Source organism: Mesoplodon mirus, assembly GCF_964341445.2.
Source record: "Mesoplodon mirus genome assembly, chromosome: 3".
NCBI classification, from domain to species: domain Eukaryota; kingdom Metazoa; phylum Chordata; class Mammalia; order Artiodactyla; family Ziphiidae; genus Mesoplodon; species Mesoplodon mirus.
In genome coordinates this window covers 64907182-64928109 of record NC_138978.1, presented here as the reverse complement: position 1 = coordinate 64928109, position 20928 = coordinate 64907182, and positions in this window count along the sequence as shown.

Sequence of the window (20928 nt, the reverse complement as noted above, 5' to 3'; positions counted from 1 at the left end):
GGGGAAATCGACAGTAACACAATAATAGTAGGGGACTTTAACACCCCACTTACAACAATGAACAGATCATCTAAACAGAAAATAAATAAGGAAACACAAGCTTTAAATGACACAATAGACCAGATAGCTTTAATTGACATTTATAGAACATTCCACCTGAAAGTGGCAGAATACACTTTCTTCTCAAGTGCACATGGAACATTCTCCAGGACAGATCACATCTTGGGTCACAAATCAAGCCTTGGAAAATTTAAGAAAACTGAAATCATATCGAGCATCTTTTCTGACCATAACGCTATGAGACTGGAAATCAATTACAGGAAAAAAAAACTGTAAAAAACACAAATACATGAAGGCTAAACAGTGTGCTACTAAATAACCAAGAGGTCACTGAAGAAATCAAAGAAGAAATTAAAAAATACATAGTAACAAATGACAATGAAAACACAATGACCCAAAACCTATGGGATGCAGCAAAAGCAGTTCTAAGAGGAAAGTTTATAGCAATTCAATCTCACCTCAAGAAACAAGAACAATCTCAAATAATCTAACTCTACACCTAAAACAACAAGAGAAAGAAGAACAAAGAAAATCCAAAGTTAGTAGAAGAAAAGAAATCAGCCTATTTATATGGCAAGAAATGAGAGATCGTGTTGGGGGGAGAACACTAGGTGTGTGGCCAAGTGACCATAGCTATTTTAATAAGGCAATTAGTATTGGTGTGAAACACAAACTTAATAAGTCATCCGGCTAGAAAACTGCCAGTAGGAACTGAAGGGGAAGGAGACAGGAAGGAATAAAGGAAGGCATTGGACTTAGATTTTATAGGACAGGACCATGGAGCTATTTTGCTGTGAACATGAACTATTCTTTAAAGAAAAGACAAGGGAAGGATGACCCTGAAAGCGATTCAGAGATCATCAAGGACAGGATGAATAAGTGCTGCCTGGCAAAGCTGTGGGGGCAGGACCCTCTTTCTGACTCTCCTTCACAGTGGGTCTAGGAGGTGGGACATGGAGGCCTGGAGGGCAAAGCACTGAGCCAGAGGATTATTCTCAACCCCTGAGAGTTTGTCTTACACTCTGGACTATTTGGAGCCAGTTACCTCTTTCTTCTTTCATATCTTTTCTTTTGGCATGGAAATGTCTAACCTATGCCTGTCCCACCATTGTATTTTGAAAGTATGTTACAGGTTTACAGCTCAGGATGTATTGCACCTTGAGTCTCATCCACATCTGACTTAGACAATATTTAGAAGAATCTTTGGATTTTAGATTTTAGAGGTGCACTAAAATTAGTTAGACTTTGGGGGCTGTTGGGATATAATTGTATTTTTTCATGCTAGAAGAACATGAATTTTGGGAGATTGGTGTGGAATGCTACAGACTGCATGTTTATATCCCTCCCCAAATATGTTGAACCTTAGTCCCCCCTAAAGTGATAGTATTTGGAGGTGGGGCTTTGGGAGGTGATTAGGGCATGAGAACAGTAGTCTTATAAAAGGATAGTATAGTATCCTTATAAAAGAGACCCCAGAGAGTTCCCTAGGCCCTTCCACCACGTGAGGACACAGTGAGAAGACAGTCATCTATGAATCAGAAAGTGGGCCCTGACCAGACATTGAATCTGCTGGCAACTTGATCTTGGATAGACTTCCCAGCCTCCAGAAACATAAGAAATAAATTTCTGTTGTTTACAAACCAACCAGATTATGGTATTCTGTTATAGCAGCCCCAACAGTCTAAGACATTCATGTTAAGATGGGCATTCTCAAATCTTGGAACCGACATTTAAGCTATGTGGCCACACAGGATCTTAACTGTCATGGTAGAACATATTCTATTACCTCAATAGGAGTCTCTATGAAAAAAAAAACAAAAAAACAAAAATGAACACAAATGCTGAAAGAGGAGAGATACTAAGGAAGGAAAGAAAGGAAAAAGTAGTACATGGTTTTCCAGTAACTAAGCTGGATGGGTACAGGAGCCAAACACAACTGGCCTTTGTCAGAGAAGTCTGTAATTATTCCCAAGGGTGTTACAACAAATGGAACAATATGATTTGCAACCAAATTGAGAAATGTTTAAAATTGAAAAGGGGTGCTAAAATAAGTTACAGGCTTTAACTTATTTACAACTAATATAACCAGGCAAACCCTATGGTCATCCACATTAGAGCCTAAACAAGCAAGTTCTAACATAAAATTTAGAAGAAAAAATAGTTATAATTACTATGTATGGGCTTTAGTTTCATCTCTGAGCTTGAAAGTCACTCCCATCCTTACAAGAAAAAAGCTGAACTAATTAAAAATCAACAACTTTTTGGATTTTCTTATCAACGAATTGAGGTCTCAGGGCAAACCACCACTGTAAAATTGAGAGAAGTTGAAAACCCACAGTTGTGTGGATTTTTTTGCACACTGTCCAATTGTCCAACACCAGCAGGGTGTCCTAAAATTCGATTCAATTCTGACACTGTCTACCTAAAGTTAGTGGCAGATCTCTTAAGTTAAGGGTTCAGTTCCACAAGAATGCCCCCACTTCATATGCCAATCGTAAGTGTGGACCTCACATGCTTCTGATCAACTACTTATAAATCAAGGATTCCTATGACCCCGTGTTCAGGTTCAAGAATTTGTTAGAATGGCTCATAGAACTCCTACATTTACCAGTTTATTATATAACAAAGGATGTGATAAAGGATACAAACAGCCAGATAACAAGGTACAAAGGCGAGGTCTGGAAGAGTCTTGAGTACAGGAACTTCTGCCCCTTGGGGTTGAAATGTGACATTCTCCAAGAATAAGGTGTTTTCACCAGCCCAGAAGCTCTCCAAACACTTTCAGTCAGAGTTATGGAGGCTTTATCACATAGGCATGATCAATTATTAACTCAATCTGGCTCCTCTCCCCTCTCTGGAGGATGGAGGGGGGCTGAAAGTTCCAACCCTCTAATCATGCCTTGGTCTTTCTGGCAACCAGTCCCCATCCTGAAGCTGTTTAGGGTCCCCCAGCTACCAGTCATCTCATTAGTACACAAAAAGATACCCAGCACTCCAGAAATCCCATGGGTCTTAGAAGCTCTGTGTCAAGAACAGGGGGCAGAAACCAAATGTAGATTTCTTACTATGTCACAGTCCACCCCCTGGTCACTGGTCATAGACCTTTTATAGCAAAAGGATCATAAAAGTCAAAAGATAATGGCACATTACTAGAATTCCACTCAGTCATTAATAATTAGTCCCAGGGCAAGGCCAGTCAGATTTACCAGCTTCTATTCAATCTTGTCAGGTTCGGGTTCCAAAAGCAGGAATGGTCTCAGCAATATAGCATAATGACTTTACCCTTTCAGGCATCTGGTATAATTGAGCTAAAAGACAATATCATCTCTTGCTCTACACCTCTTTTTTTTTTTTTTTTTTTTTTTGCGGTACACGGGCCTCTCACTGTTGTGGTCTCTCCCGTTGTGGAGCACAGGCTCCAGACGCGCAGGCTCAGCGGCCATGGCTTACGGGCCCAGTCGCTCCGCGGCATGTGGGATCTTCCCGGACCGGGGCACGAACCCGTGTCCCCTGAATCGGCAGGCGGACTCTCAACCACTGTGCCACCAGGGAAGCCCTCTACACCTCTTTTAAAGTGTTAATGCAATACAGGATTTTCCTCATTAAATAACTCACTTATTCATTTATTTGCCCTCAGCTACTATTCCTTCAATTAAATGTTTTTCACCTTTGGAAGGAGCATTATAGTTGACCACCGTGCTCGTCTAGATTGCAGGCAGTAATACTAGGCTAGCAAGTACCTCCATCTCAGTCCACTTCCATTTACATAGGGTAAGATTACATAGGTGCAGAACTAGTGGACTATTTTTACCAACAGGCAATATAGCTTCATTCACTGTTAACCCCAATTTTGCCAGATGGGGTGAAAGCACAACCCACACCCATCAGGCCCTTTGGAGTTCTGACATAAAGTTTTAAAAATATAGTCACAGTTTCTTGCTTAAGAATTATCCCTGTTTCCAGCATTTGTAGTTGCAACCCTGGTCCTGTGACCACTGCATTGAGTAGGGAAAAAACAAAATTGAAGTGACATGGGGAAGAGAAAAGTATAGCTATTATACCAGTGTCCTCCTGCCTTGGCAAAAATTGCATAGTCACACTAGGATTCTCCTCCACTGCTTCTTCCCCAGATCCACCAGAAAAACAGAAGAATCTAGCTAGTGGGAACACTACTTTAGCCCAGGGGTCTCCAACCCTTGGGGCTATGGACTGGTACCACTCTACAGCCTGTTAGGAACCGGGACGCACAGCAGGAGGTGAGCGGCGGGCCAGAGAGCGAAGCTTCATCTGCCGCTCCCCATCGCTCCCCGCCACTCACATTACCACCTGAACCATCCCCACCCTCCATCCGTGGAAAAACTGTCTTCCACAAAACCGGTCCCTGGTGCCAAAAAGGCTGGGGACCGCTGCTTTAGCCCCACTCCTCTTGAGTGTAAGCACACACTCATGAAGGTGTGTAAACCAACTCTTCATGCCTGTATCTCCCTCCTGTTTCAGACCACCAATGATTTAATTGCTCATCCTAATTCTCTATCAAACTATTATTCTGAGGTGGATATCTCTCTGCTCATTGTTGGATATTATAAGCTATAAAGTGTGTCCCTTGATCTGAAGAAATACAACTCAGAGTTCAAATTAATGTAATATCTTCCATCCCGGTTTTTCTATAGCACTCTAAGCATTTGCATCTACTACCCAAAAAGCAAAGCTCAATCCTGAGTCAGTATCTATTCTTGTCAAGAACCATTTGTAGCACCCAGAGCTACCAGCGTCACTCTGACTGGCCAGCTATGTTCAAGGCCTTCCTACATAGTCACATAGCCATCTGCAGTCTCTGTCTCTTTTGCTGGAAGACAGAAGAGTTCTTTCTGGCATTCTGTGCCTCAGACAGTACAAGAGAAGTATGTCCAAATTCAGTCCATCTCTGCATTGCTACAGTACTTCCAAGTCCACTAATTTCTTGGACCCAGGTGGCTGTCTTAAGCAATCCCATGGGAATATGTGCTTGTTGACTCCAATCACCTTCTAAACCTGGAAGGAAGTTCTGATGGGCATCAACATGTACAACTTTAATGCACCCCTCAAATTCCCACAGTGATTTTCATTGGGATGTGACTCATATGGGCATCCTTTTAATAGGCCAGGTTTCCATTGCCCTTCTGTCTGATCATATGGCCAGGTCACTGGCCCGTTGCCCATAAGTCAGTAAAACCCCAAACATCTGGGCTTTTACCACGTTCAATTCTTCCATCAGTGCTAGGAAAACAGCATGCAGTTCAGTCCACCAAACTGATTTGTTTTTACCTTCTTCAATCAGAATGGCAGCATTCCAAATAGAATGTTGTCTATTCACTTTGGAACTGCCATTCACAAACCAAGAAGCTTTTTTGTTGTTCATTCAGGCGCTATTTATAAGACACTGCCCAAGTGATGACAGAAACCAGCAGCTCCTCACACAGTTCCAGAGTCAGCCCTAGGGGAAAAGAGGCTCCTTGTTTGAGAATATCTCCTCCTTGCACTCCCTCCGTAGTATGATCCTGTATAAACCATTTCCATTTTACTATGGAAATCTTCTGGGCACCATCATCCCCGTTAGAGTATTTCTCCAAAATCACATGAGACACCATGGGTATTTCAGGTTTAGTGGCAGTTTCAATTAATATCAAGCTAGTAATTGTTCCTTAAATGGAAATTCTCTGGTTCAAAATCCCAGTAGTCATTGAGGGGAGGTACTCACAGGCTTTTGCTATAAGCCCCTGCTCCACATAGTACTATCACACAGAGAAAGTGTCTTTACCAGTATTCCAGCTTCTATTCTACACTCTGTAGGCTCAGGCAATCTTAATGATACCTATTTAGAATATCCAATTAACATTGCTTCAAGGGCAGATTTACATGCCTCCTGTTTTACAATGCTAGATAAGGGAAACATTCTCCCATGAGATACAATGTCCAGCCCTACAGTACAATCAAGGAAAAGAGACATAACCACTTCACATAAAGCCTGTTCAAAGATACCAATTCCTCCACAAACTTTTACCTTGATTCCATCAACATTTACATTCTTAACTGTAGCTTCCATTAGGACTTCATCAACAGATTTTGGGTTTACAATACTAGGTAGGAGAAGTGTTCCCTAGCTAGACATAGTATCCATTCCCATACAACACTCAGATAAAGGAGACACAACTTCTCTACATAAAGCATGTTTAAACATTCAACTTTCATAATTCTTTCAACCCTTACATATTACATATGTTCTCTCAATCTAATTTTAGTTCTAATGATGGCTTCACCAATGGGTTTTGGCACCACAGTGTGTGGAGCTCTGATATCAAGGTGTCCCAGGAATTTCTCCATCTCATGATGGTTTTATCTACTCATGTGCAAAAGGCTTTGGCTCCCCAGCAGGGGGTCAAACCAAGGGTCCTAGGCCCTTCTGTCAATCTTTATCCTGATTAAGTTGTCAGTCTCCTGCCCTAAGGGTTTGCAGGTCAGGCTTCTCACTGTATTCTTTGCCTTTTGGCTTTAATTTCTCCAAACTATGGATGACTGAGGGATTGTTTGGGGTCTTTAACGTTGGGAGTCCAGCCAAGTGTCCCTTTGGCCCACCCAACTTTAACAGTGTTATATTAAGACCTTTTTTTAAAATCCCATTTTTAATCTAATTAAGCAAAAAGACCATTACACTGAGGTAGTCCTAATGCCTTAACAGCCTATGTAAGCAAACAAAAACCTAAGCCCCTAAATGCCTCAAGGTTAAGAAGTCAAAACTTGAGGACAACCAATCACAAACAGCCAACTAGGCTTTCCCAAAGAAGGCAACCACTTAAGCTATGGCCAATCAAGTCCTTTCCTTGCTTTGCTTCTACAACTTTCCCCTAGCTCCTGTCTGTGGAGTGCTCCTAGCTATTTCTGGTTTGGTGTTGCCTGATTCAAATAGATTTTTGCTCACATAAACTCTTAACATTTTAAATATGACTCAGTTTATCTTTTAACATCATCAATGTCCATTTTATTCAACCCACTCTTAATAATCATCTAAAGATTTCCACCCTGCTCAGGTGAGTCCTATGATTCTCTCTCATTTTTTCCTGTTTCACTCTTTTCAATATTTGCTTTACTTACCTCATTTCTTAATGTTTAAAAATTTCCATCTTCTTGAGAGGAGTCTCTTGACTCTCCCCTCTCTGTCTTCCTGCAGTCTCTTGTTACTTAACCTAATGTTTTTATCAGTATCTGTGGATCCATAAGGGGAAGCTGAGATAGCAAATTCTATAAGGCTTCCCAGACTGTTGCTTGATTTTGCAGCAGTAAAGTAACATGGGGTGCCCATGCAAAAGGGACCCCCTTAATCACAGCATTAACCATAACCTGGGTAACAGGCATATTCAGTGGGTGAATATCCTGATTATCATAAAACCAGTCCCACATTTATAGCAGGAATTGGGCAGTCCCCCTTTTCAGTGTAAACAGACCTTATAGTGGCTTTTATCCAGTTCACCAGACTAGCTTTTCCTTCAGGAATAGCCTCCTGTGTATCTGGATTATGTACAGCTATCTGTGATTGTTCAGTAGTGAGTTGTGGGTCCTGTATCAACCCAAATACACCGTTCTGCCCTGCAGCATTCAAAACCAAAGACAAGGCCCCTAAATTAGTTATTCCCACAATTCATTTTACTAAAAGTTCTTCAGAGAGCTGATGATAACAAGCTACAAAATGAAACTCCTTCACACTATACCCCCTGGTTTCAGTAGTTTCTTGGTTTTGTCCTCTTCCCATGTTAACTACCTTCTTGGTGACCAGAAGCCTTAGAGGTTATTTCTGTTGCCTGATATAATTTTTCTTTTCATGGGCAGCTCTGAAGCTAGCAGCGGAAGCTCAAATCAGCTCAAATCTGAGCTTGGTACACCATCAAGTTCCAACCAAGCATTTTCTTTCCTTTCAGCAATTACAGATAACAATAACCAAGGGATTATATACTTCACTTTTTTTCTGGTTAGTTTGCACTTCCCAAAAGTTGGATCCATCTCTAAATTCCACTGTTAACTTTTACCTTTAGTAACTGGCCACAGCATAGCTGCTATTCCATTACACAGGTGATCACATGGCCACCCAGAAATCAAAGGTTCTTCATCTCCCACGTTTTCATTCTTCCTCTTCCCAAAACACATGTTTCTTTGGGAAAAAGGAAAGAAACATAGAACAAGTTTAATAAATAGAAAAAAGTTTAAAACATAATAAATATTATGCTCTGTGATGACCCAGATGGGTGGGATGGGGGGTGAGAGGGAGGTCAAAGAGGGAGGGCATATATGTATACATACAGCTGATTCACTTTGTTGTACAGCAGAAACTAACATAACATTGTAAAGTAATTATACTCCAATTAAAACAGAAAAAGAGGGCTTCCCTGGTGGCGCAGTGGTTGAGAGACCGCCTGCTAATGCAGGGGACGTGGGTTTGTGCCCCTGTCCGGGAAGATCCCACATGCCACAGAGCGGCTGGGCCCGTGAGCCATGGCCGCTGAGCCTGCGCATCCAGAGCCTGTGCTCCACAACGGGAGAGGCCACAGCAGTGAGAGGCTCGCATACCGCAAAAAAAAAAAAGAAAAAAAGAAAAAAAGAAAAAGAGAGAGAGAGAAGGGAAGAAATGGTAAAAAATTAATAAATATTAATTCAACTATATCCATAATCACTTAAATGTGAATGATATCAATATACCATTCAAAAGACAGATTGTCAGACTGGATAAAAAAACAAGATCCAGCTCTATGTTGTCTACAAGAAATCCACTTTAAGTATAAAAATACAGATAGGTTAAAAGTAAAGGGATGGAGAATACATACCATGCTAACAATAATTAAAAGAAAGCTGAAATAGCTATATTAAAACAGACTTTAGACAAGAAAAATTATCATGAATAAGGAGGAACATTACATAATAATTAAGGGGTCAATTTTCCAAGGAGACATAATAATCCTTAACTTGTATGCATCTAACAACGGAGCACTAACACATGAGGCAAAAACTGACAGAACGGCAAGGAGAAATAGACAAACCCACCATTATAGTTGGAGACTTCAACACCCCTTCTTTCATCAATTAGGTCAAGCAGGCAGAAAATCAGTAAGGATATACTTGGCCTAAAAGCACCATTAATATATTTGATCTAGTTGACATTTATACAATCCCTCATTCAACAACAACAGAATATACATTCTTTTCAAGCTCACATGGAACATTCACCAGTATAGACTATATTCTTGGCTATAAAGTATATCTTAACAAATTTAAAAGAGTAGAAGTCATGTTCTCAGACCACAATGGAATTAAACTACAAATTAAAACAGAAAAATAGCTGGAAAATCTCAAAGTTTTTGAAGATTAAATAACACTCTACCAAATAACACATAGATCAGAAAATCAATCTCAAGAGAAATTTAAACATATGTTTAACTAAGTAAAAATAAAAATGCAATTTATAAAAATTTCTGGAATGCAGCAAAAGCAGCACTTAGAAGGAAATTTATAGCATTAAAATTCATATATTAGAAAAAAATATCTAAATAAGTAATCTAAGCTTCAGTTTTAGGAAACTAGAGAAAGGAGATAAACTTAATCCTAAAGCAAGCACAGTAAAAGAAATGATAAAAATTAGAGCAGAAAGCAATTAAATTTAAAACAGGAAAACAATATCAAATTTTTTTTTAAATAAACCAAAACTTGTTCTTTGAAAAGGTCAATGAAATTTATAAGCCTCTAGCCAAACTAACCAAGATAAAAAGAGAACACAAATTACTAATATCAGAAATGAAAGGGGGCATGCAATGGACATTAGAAGGATAATGGAGTACCATGAACAGCTCTATGCACACAAATTTGATAACTTAGATGAAATGGACACAAACTATCAAAACTCAAATGAGAAGAATTAATCTGAATAGACCTACCTATACCTATTTAAAGAAACTGAATGAGTAGTTAATCTTTCCAAAAATGAAATTACCAGGGCCAGACGGTTTCACTGGTGAACCTACCAAACATTTAATGAAAAAATAATACCAATACTCTTCAATCTCTTCCAAAAAACAGAATCAGATGGAATATTTCCTAGCTCATTCTATGAATCCAGCACTTCCCTAATACTAAAATCAAATAAGGACATTACAAGAAAGGAAAATTTTAGACCAATATCTTTCACAGATGGAAAAATCCTCAACAAATACTAGCAAATCTAATCCAACAATAAATTTAAAAAAATTATAAACCATAATCAAGTGAAATTCCTTCCAGGTACACAAAGGTTGGTTCAACATTTGAAAATCAGTTCATGTAATCCATCACATCAACAGGCTACGGAAGAAAGAAAAATCATATGATCCTATCAATTGATGCAAAAAAAAAGTATTTGACATAATCCAACATCACTTCATTATAAAAACTCTCAGCACAGTAGGAACAAAGGGGAATTTCCTCAACTTGATGAAGAACATCTGTAAAAAATCTATAGCTAACATCACATCTAATGGTGAGAAACCAGCTGTTTCCCCCTCTAGAACAAAGCTGTTTCCCCCTCTGGAACAAAGGCAAGCATGTCCCCTCTCACCATTCCTATCAACATCATTCTTGAAGGCCCAGCCAGTAAAATAAGGCAAGAAGAGGGAATAAAAGATGTACAGATTGGGAAAAAATAAATAAAATTGTTTTTGTTCATGGATGACATGACTGTCTATGTAAAAAATTACAAGGGATCAACAATAACAAGAAAAGCCTCCTGGAACTAATAAGTGGTGGTTATAGTAAGGGTGCAGGATATAAGTTTAATACACAAAAACCAACTGCTCTCCAACATGCCATCAACAAACAATTGAAATTTGAAATTAAAACACAATAAATTTACAACACCGCCAAAAATGATATACTTTAGTATAAATCTAACTATAAAACTCTAATGAAAGAAATTTAAAAAGATCTACTTACTGTATTTTAATTATTCTCCTCCATTAGGAAAGATGAATACAGTAATGGAAGGGGGAAGGAACTATTTAGTTGACCATCTATTATATGCCAGATATTATGTAAAGCACTATTTAGATTATTACTTTTCACAGTTACAAAAATCCTATGACAGGGGCTTCCTTGGTGGTTCAGTGGTTAGGAATCTGCCTGCCAATTCGAGTCCTGGTCTGGGAAGATCCCACATGCCGCGGAGCAACTAAGCCCGTGCACCACAACCACTGAGCCTGCACTCTAGAGCCCATGAGCCACAACTACTGAGCTCGCGTGCCACAACTACTGAAGCCCAAGCACCTAGAACCCATGCTCTGCAACAAGAGATGCCACCACACTGAGAAGCCCACGCACCACAATGAAGGGCAGCCCCTGCTCACTGCTACTAGAGAAAGTCCACATGCAGCAATGAAGACCCAATGCAGCCAAAAATTAAAATTAATTAATTAATTTTTAAAAAATCCTATGACATGGATATGACTATTACAGGTGTAGAGCTGAGGAAACTGAAGCTTGGAGAATAGCTACAGGGGATGGTAAAAACCTTAGGATAAAATATTATGCAGCTTTAACAATCATATTTCTGGAAAATATTTAATAATATAGTCATGTTATAATGCTAAGTAAAAAGAAATTCAAAGATTAGTATTCAAATCTCTGTATACCATATGAGACAAATTTATTAAGTTATAAAACTTTTAAAATAAACTTGGAGATATTGTTCTATAATTCTGCGAAAAATACATCAAAACAATATGTGGATCAACTGAAATGCTCATACACTGCTGGTGAGAGTATAATTGGTATAGTCAATTGGTAAACTATTTTAAAAGATCTTCTAAATTTGCCCATATGCATATTCTAAAGTGCCAGCAATCCCATTCTTAGGTATATACCTAACAGGTATACATTCTGTTCATCAAATGATACATACAAGAATGTTAATAGCAACCCTATTCTTAATAACCCAATTCTGGAAATAATTCAACAATAATATACAGTATAATGGATAAATACATTCTGGTATATTCATACAATGGAAAATTATAAAACAATAGCAATGAATGAACCACAGCTACATGCAACACGGATGAAGCTTGCAAAGATATTTTTGAGCTAAAGGAACTAGACATAATGTAAATAAATCCGTATACATAAATTTCAAAAATAGAAAAAAACTAAGCTCTGGTGTTATTGACTAGAGGGATTACTACTTAGAAGAGAGCAGGAGACATTCTTCTGGAGTGCTAACTAATGTTCTGTTTCATTAGCTCAGTCATAGTTACATGGGTTTATTCACTTTGTGAAAATTCTTTGAGTTGTACAACTATGATTTTGCATTTTCTGCAGTATTAAATTAGTCAAGTAAAAGTTTACTAAAAATATTAATTGTAGTTATATTACATAATGAGAAATGCATTTTTCATTTGTTTTTTATAGCTTTCTGTAGTTTCCAAATTATTTATGATAACAATTTCCTTTTGAACAGCTTTATTGAAGCATAACTTACATGGATGAAATCAACTTTTTTAAGAGTACAATTCAATGAAGTTTGGTAAATGTATAAATATGTGTGACCACCACCACACTCAAGATATAGAACACCTCCATCTCCCCAAAAGTCCCTAATACCCTTTTGAAATAAATCCCCTTCCCACCGCAGTCTGATCACTGGTCTGCTTTCTGTTGCTATAGTTTTGCCTTCTCTAAAAATTGCATATAAATGAGATCGTACAGTATGAAGTTTTTTTGTGACTGGCTTCTTTCACCTTATGTGATGTTTTCAAGACAGTACCATGTTATTGTATGTATCAGTAGTTCTTTCCTTTCTTTTACTGAGTAGGATTCCATTGTATGGATATAACACAATTTGTTTATTCAGCAGCTAAAGGACATTTGGGTTGTTTTCTTTTCTTTTTTGCTATTATGAATAAAGTGACTAGGAGCATTTGAATACATTTCTCTTTCTCTTGGATAAATAACTAGGAATGGAATTTCTCAGCTTTATAAGTATATGTTTAATTTTATAAGAAATTGCCAGACTGTTTTCCAAAACAGCTATACCATTTTGTATTTCCAGCAGCAACGTATGAGAGCTCAAGCTGTTCCACCTCCTAACCCTTAGTATTACTGGTTATTTCCATTTTATGTGGTAGCATCTCATTGTGACTTTACTTTGCATTATTCTGATGACTAGTGATGCCATTTGTATATCTTTTGGTGAAGTATCTGATCAAATATTTTGCCCAGTTTTTAATTGGATTGTCTTATTGTTGAGATGTAAGAGCTCTTTATATATTCTGAATACAAGTCTTTTGTCAGATACATGTCATTTTGTTTTTTCATCTTCCTAATGATGTCTTTCAATGAGCAAAGTTTTCATTTTGATGAAGTTCAATTTATCATTTTTTTAAATGCTCTGTCTTGTTTGGGCAATGTTCACTATATAGAAAAAACATGTTATATAAAAGGGAGCTGACAATGACTAAAAAGATCAATCTAACTGGGGGTGATTCAAATCCATAGATTTAAACCATCTATTTGAGTGACTGAAATGGACTGTTTGGAGAAAGAATAGTGTGAATACAAAGAAGGTTGAACAACCTTGCTCATAATGCACAACTGAAAAGGTATTTGGTTTAGGGTACAGGGGAAAAGAAAAGGATCAATTTCATAATAGAAGTTACTACTTTAAGACAGCTTAGTCTCAGTTTAGAGAAATTAAACCAAACATTGTTATCTTTGTTCAAACCCTCCTTCAAAATAATGTGCAAAGCAAGAGGGAATCAGCTCTTCATGAATTATGAATAGTAAAGGGAGAAAAACTCTTTTTCATAAAGAAAATGGTAGGAAAAATAATACAAAGGAGAATTTGGAGAATGGTTTAGTTGAATCATGAAGCCATATTCTGGATAGGAAAGACAGAAAAAGATATGCTTTTAAAATGAAAACACAAATTTAATTCCAGTACACATCAAGTTTGGCCTACATGTGAAATAAGCAAAAATAACTACTATTAGACACTTTTTTTTTTGAGACTAACATGAGTCCTGCCCCACAGAGCTTTTATTTTTTTAATCAGTTTTTTATTGAAGTATAGTTGATTTACAATGTATTAATTTCTGCTGTACAGCAGATTCAGTTACACATATATACACATTTTCATTTATTCTTCTCCATTATGGTTTATCATAGGATACTGAATATACTTCTCTGCTATACAGTAGGACCTTGTTGTTTATCCATTCTGTACATAAAAGCTTATATCTGCTAACCCCAACCTCCCACTCCATCTTTCCCTGAACCCCCTCCCCCTTGGCAACAACCAGTCTGTTCTCTATGTCCATGATTCTGTTTCTGTTTCATACACAGGTTCATTTGTGTCATATTTTAGATTCCACATATAAGTGATATCATATGGTATTTGCCTTTCTTCTTCTGACTTACTTCACTTAGTATGATAATCTTTAGTTTCATCCATGTTGCTGCAAATGGCATTATTTCATACTTTTATGGCTGAGTAGTATTCCATAGTATATACATACCACATCTTCTTTATCCATTCATCTGTTGATGGACATTTAGGTTGTTTCCATGTCTTGGCTATTGTGAATAGTGCTGCTATGAACATAGGGGTGCATGTATCTTTTTGAATTATAGTTTTGTCTGGATATATGCCCAGGAGTAGGATTGCTAGATCACACGGTAATTCTATTTTTCATTTTCTGAGGAACCTCCATACTGTTTTCCACAGTGACTGCAACAACTTACATTCCAACCAACAGTGTAGGAGGGTTCCATTTTCTCCACACCCTCTCCAGCATTTGTTATTTGTAGACTTTTTAATGATGGCCATTCTGACTGGTGTGAGGTGATACCTCATTGTAATTTCGATTTGCATTTCTCTAATAATTAGTGATGTTGAGCATCTTTTCATGTGCCTATTGGCCATCTGTATTTCTTCTTTGGAGAAATGTCTATTTAGGTCTTCTGCCCATTTTTCAATTGGGTTGTTTGTTTTTTTGTTGTTGTTGAGTGGTATGAGATGTTTGTATATTTTGGAAATTAAGCCCTTGTTGGTTGCATTGTTTGCAAATATTTTTCTCCCATTCTGTAGGTTGTCTTTTTGTTTTATTGATGGTTCCCTTTGCTGTGCACAAGCTTGTACGTTTGATTAGGTCCCACTTGTTTATTTTTGTTTTTATTTCTAATCCCTTGGGAGACTGACCTAAGAAAGCACTGGTACAATTTACGTCAAAGAATTTTTTTAAAAAACATCTTTATTGGAGTATAATTGCTTTATAATGATGTGTTAGTTTCTGCTGTATAACAAAGTGAATCAGCTATACATATACATGTATCCCCACATCTCCTCCCTCTTGTTTCTCCCTCCCCCCTCCCTATCTCACCTCTCTAGGTGGTCACAAAGCACCGAGCTGACCTCCTTGTGCTGTGCGGCTGCTTCCCACTAGCCATCTATTTTACATTTGGTAGTATGTATCAGTCCATGCCACTCTCTCACTTTGTCCCAGCTTACCCTTCCCCCTCCCTGTGTCCTCAAGTCCATTCTCTACATTCAAAGCATGTTCTGCCTATGATATCTTCTAGGAGTTTTACAGTGTCATGTCTTATGTCTAAGTCTTTAAGCCATTTTGAGTTTATTTTTGTGTATGGTGAGAGGGTGTGTTCTAACTTCATTAATTTACATGTGGCTGTAGAGACACCATTTGCTAACGGGTTTTTCTAATTATAAGTTGCATTTTTTAACACCCCATATCAGTCAATAAGCCAACATTCCACATCCTCCCAGACATGTGTAGACAAAGTCACTGTGCCACATCCTCCCAGACATGTGTAGACAAAGTCACTGTGCCCAACATCACTTTTAATTCATGTTATAAAACCCAAGAAAATATAATTTTTAAAACCTTAGAACATTGATAGGCTTTACAGCTAAATTAAAAATAGAATGAAAGGTTGACCTGTTTTCTCAGTATTTCTAGTGTTTTCGGAAACACTATATTTAATCACAAGCACAAAACCAATCGCCAAAGTTTAAAATAGACAAGACTTAAAATGAGCTCTCCCTTGAAATTGTAACTTCAATATAAAATTGAGGGTTTCCCCTCCTCAGCCAGGCAACTTCATAAGGATAATTTATTCATCTCCAGGAAAAATAAATTAATAAGCTTAATGCATATTGTAATGTTATTTCTAGAGAAAGAGTAGATGGTTAAAGAAAATGCATACAAGCTCATTATTTGATATTTTCAATAAAATTGTGATTCAGATAGGGAATACATTTTTAATGTTGCCTTTTCAATGTATTGAGGTTTTTTTTTTTTTTTTTTTTTTTTTTTCTTTTTGCGGTATGTGGGCCTCTCACTGTTGTGGCCTCTCCCGTTGCGGAGCACAGGCTCCGGACGCGCAGGCCCAGCGGCCATGGCTCACGGGCCCAGCCGCTCCGCGGCATATGGGATCCTCCCAGACCGGGGCACGAACCCGTATCCCCTGCATCGGCAGACGGACTCTCAACCACTGCGCCACCAGGGAGGCCCCGGTTTTTTTTTTTAAGACAGAAAAATCTTTCCTAAATTAGATTTTCTTTTAATTCTCCAGGATACTAAAGAAACAAGAGAACAACTTGCTTTAGATAAGAACTTTCTTTTAAATGTGACAGAGACCCAATTTTCCCAGCTAACTGGATTAGAGTAATTTTAAATAATTTAGCCTCCATTTACAGTTTGGGCAAGTTCATTATATGTGAACTCCCAGAAAGTCCTCTCCTTAAACTCCTTTTGATCAATTAATGTGCACTTTTAAGTAGGAAATGTACAAAATCTCCATAGACTATTGCTCCAAGTAGTTTTCCTCATATTTTTATTCATGTCTTTATGCTAAGAAAGGGAACTAAAATTTGTTGAGGTCTAGAATATGCACTCCTCAAGACTAAATCAGTTTCTTACTAGAAATAAGCATCTCACTAAAATGGAAACTTTAAAAAAATTTTTATTGAAGTATAAGTTGATTTACAATGTTGTGTTAATTCCTGCTGTATAACTAAAATGGAACCTTCTTAAAGGTAGGAATTTTGTGAATTTTGTCTTATTCACCACTATAACCCCAGTTCCTAGAACAGAACCTGGGACACAGGCAGATTCAATAAAAATGTATCTCTGTCTGCCTAGTACATACCAGAATATTATTAAATACTTTAATACATTATTTAATACATTAATATCCATAAAATATGAAAAAAAGCTCTAGACAAGGTAAACGAAATTATATACATATACAAAGAAGCTAATACTACACCTGATTCCAGGTTTTCACCACCTTCAAAATGATGTCTTGGTCTATTTTTTTTAAATTGGTTTCTGACAATAAGCCAATCACAGGTTATTCTTTTATATAAGTAAATCATTCTCTTCAGCAGAAAATGACTATTATCATTTCAATCAGATGAAAAACTGATTATCAAAGAAAGAAGAGGTAACTTTCCCCAAATCTCTCAACTGTTAGGTGATGTTAACTTATTCACACCAAGGCCTTATAAGCTCCCAAGCATAGTACTGTGACATCTGGGTCATATAAACCAAATGTAAATTCAACTGGATCTCAAAGACACATTCCATTGATCCTTCTCTCCATGCCCACTTTGGCTCCACACTCTCTGATTGCCTCTTCATGTGATAATAATTCTCCAATATCATTTTAAAGAGGGAGGACAGAATGGTAATTCAGCACAGTTGACTTCATTTTTAAATTACTGATAGCTTAGTAATTTCTTTCAGATTCACAACTTAGTGTTGTTATGTAAATGTTGAAGATTTGTGTCAAATTGGGAAATCCTATATGGTAGAGTATAAAAAGTGATCATAAATTCTTTGCAGCAACACCCACAACGAGTGGTGTCTATTTTCCCACTCCTGGAACCTGGGCTGGACTTGTGACTTTCTTTGATTAATAGAATATAGCAGCAGTGATACTGTGTGAGTTATTATCCCAGGCCTCAAGATTCCTTGCTTATGCTCAGTCTGTGAACGTGAACAAACCTTGGTGCTTTACAGAGGATGCAATACCTTGTAAGGAGAAGAAAAAGCACTGGCCACCCCAATCTTAGACTTATGTTGATGCCTAGCAAACACCATAGAGAGCAAGATGAGCCATCTCAGAAAGGCCCAGGCTAAGTTGCCAACCACAGAACAATGATTTTTTGTTTTAAGGCAGTAAGTTTTGGGAGGTTTGTTATGCGGTATTAAATAAATGATACCCTCTCTTCTAAAGTTTCTTTTATCTGTGGCTATTACAAATATAATCAGTACTTGTAGAACCACTACAGATTTGCCCTACAGAAGTTCTGACAAATTCTCTTTCACATAATTTCCACCAGAAAAAAGCAAAATACATCTGATTAATTTATGCACTGTATTGTTAACTATATTCCTGACAGGTGAGAATACTGATAGGAACCAAATCCTCCAATTACAGTTTTTCACATCCGATGATTAGAAAAACTGTCTACATACTGGTTTCTGGCTCCATATATTTTAAATCTTGTTTTGTTCCACTGCACACATACTTTATATACTGGGTACCTTAAGCATATTCATATCATTTTGGCCACATACCTGTGAATCATAGCATCAATCAAGTTGGCAGAGTGGGCAAGAGGTGTATTTCTGGAAGCTATTCTTATGCCAGAATGAGGAAATAGTAACTTAAATATATGGGAAGTAATGGTGTGGATCACATAAATATATTCCATTACACTAAAACAAAACATATTCTCCACTCAAGTTTCCTTCAAACAACGTCTGGGGTCATTCTAAAACCATCCAAAAGTAGAAGTGTAATGGAAGAGAAGTAAGAGTGGAAAAAGACAGCACACTTAATTGATTGCTGTTTTATATCTTGCACAAATTTTACAAAAGTATATGGCAGTGTGAACAGATTGCATTCACTGGAATGATCTTCATCATGGAAGGGACCCTAAAGATTAAGTTTCCTTAGCTTCAAGGTAGATCCACCTCTGATCTTGCCCCTCTTCCTGGCTTCCTTCCTCCTCTCAGTCTCAGAAGTAGCAGCAAATCTTTCTCCCTATATTAAAGCCCCTTTGGAATATTACTTTTCAAACCTAAGCACTTTTCCAGCTTATGGTCACATCCATACTGTTTTTACCTTCTACTTGCCTCACACTCCAGAACTTAAATTTCATGGTAGTTTAAGCTACCAGAAAAAATAATTGCTTGAGTGTGGTAATGGTGACTGACAATTTCATCTCCAAACTATTTATCAGTTCACACTCCATGTATCGGGATTCACGAGAACATGACACCTCTTGTCAGTAAAACAAAGGGATCTTGTGACAGCATTTCAATTGAATTTCTCACCTGGCACTCACCACATTAGCACTCAGTTAAAATAACTCCATTCATTATTTCAAAAAACACACAAAAATAGATGCTCTAGACAAGGTAAATGAAATTATATACATATACCAAAAAGCTAATACTGCACCTGATTCCAGGTTTTCACCACCTTCAAAATAACCTGTCTTGTTTATTATAACTTTTTTTATTTGTTTCTGACAATAAGCCAATCACAGATCTTTCTTTTATACAACTAAATCATTCTTTTCAGCAGAAAATGACTATCATGCAGAACAGTAAGCAAAACATGTCAATCTCAAAGTTCAAACTAAACTGTCTCTCAGTTACTTTTTTTTTTATTTTTTTATTTTTTATTTTTTGCGGTATGCGGGCCTCTCACTGTCGTGGCCACTCCCGTTGCAGAGCACAGGCTCCGGACGCGCAGGCTCAGCGGCCATGGCTCACGGGCCCAGCCGCTCCGCGGCATGTGGGATCTTCCCAGACCGGGGCACGAACCCGTATCCCCTGCATCGGCAGGCGGACTCTCAACCACTGCGCCACCAGGGAAGCCCCTCTCAGTTACTTTTAAATCTCTGTGAAAGTGTCAGTCCAAAACTCTAAGTAAACCTTCAACTGGCTTGATTGCCACCTTCATAAAATATGCAGCTTAAATTTCTGATGGTTTGGGTAACTTCCCAAAAGTTGTCTGAGGAGTAGGCCATCCCTGTTCTCCAAAGTTTCCTTTTTTTCTGTTCCCAAGAACACTTCTTAGCCTTCAGGAGACAGCAGAGCATTGTGGTCAAGGTTATGGGCCAGATTAGGGTGTGTCTGCCTCAAAGCTGCCATTACTGGTGGTGGGATTTAGGCAAATTGCTCAAATCCTCTGAGCCTCAGTTTTCTAGTTTATTAATTACAGATAATAACACTATGTTCTTTATAGAGTAGTTGTGTGGATTAAATGAACTGACATAATACATAACTTAGCATGTTGACTCGCAAGAAAGAATAATCAATTCTCATTGTATTTCCCAGTTATATTTTCTCATTATAATCGTCATTTTGATCTGAGAAAGAGCACTGGAAAAGGGAACAGTGAAAATGGAAAAATAATTCAACTTGTCCTTCTAGGATTGATCCCAGCTTCCTATTTCAACCACCTGCACTGAGTCACTCCAAAGCAAGAGTTTTCTATTGCTCTTCCCTTGGGTACCACTTTAGTTCTACAGACATGGCTTCTGTCTCTGCAGTTTCTCACATATATCTTCTGCCAAATATATTTCCTTTATATATATATATGTTCTCCTAAAAGAATAAGTACAAAGGCAAAAAATAAATCTAGTCTGTCAAGCTGTATTGAAAATGCTAAATCAATTTTTAGGAAAGAGAAATACTGAGAAAAACTTCCAAAATAGAGATTTGAAAATAGTTTTCATTTTTTAAAAAGGCCTGGTAAAGCCTTAATGAATCTGAATAATGTCCTCCA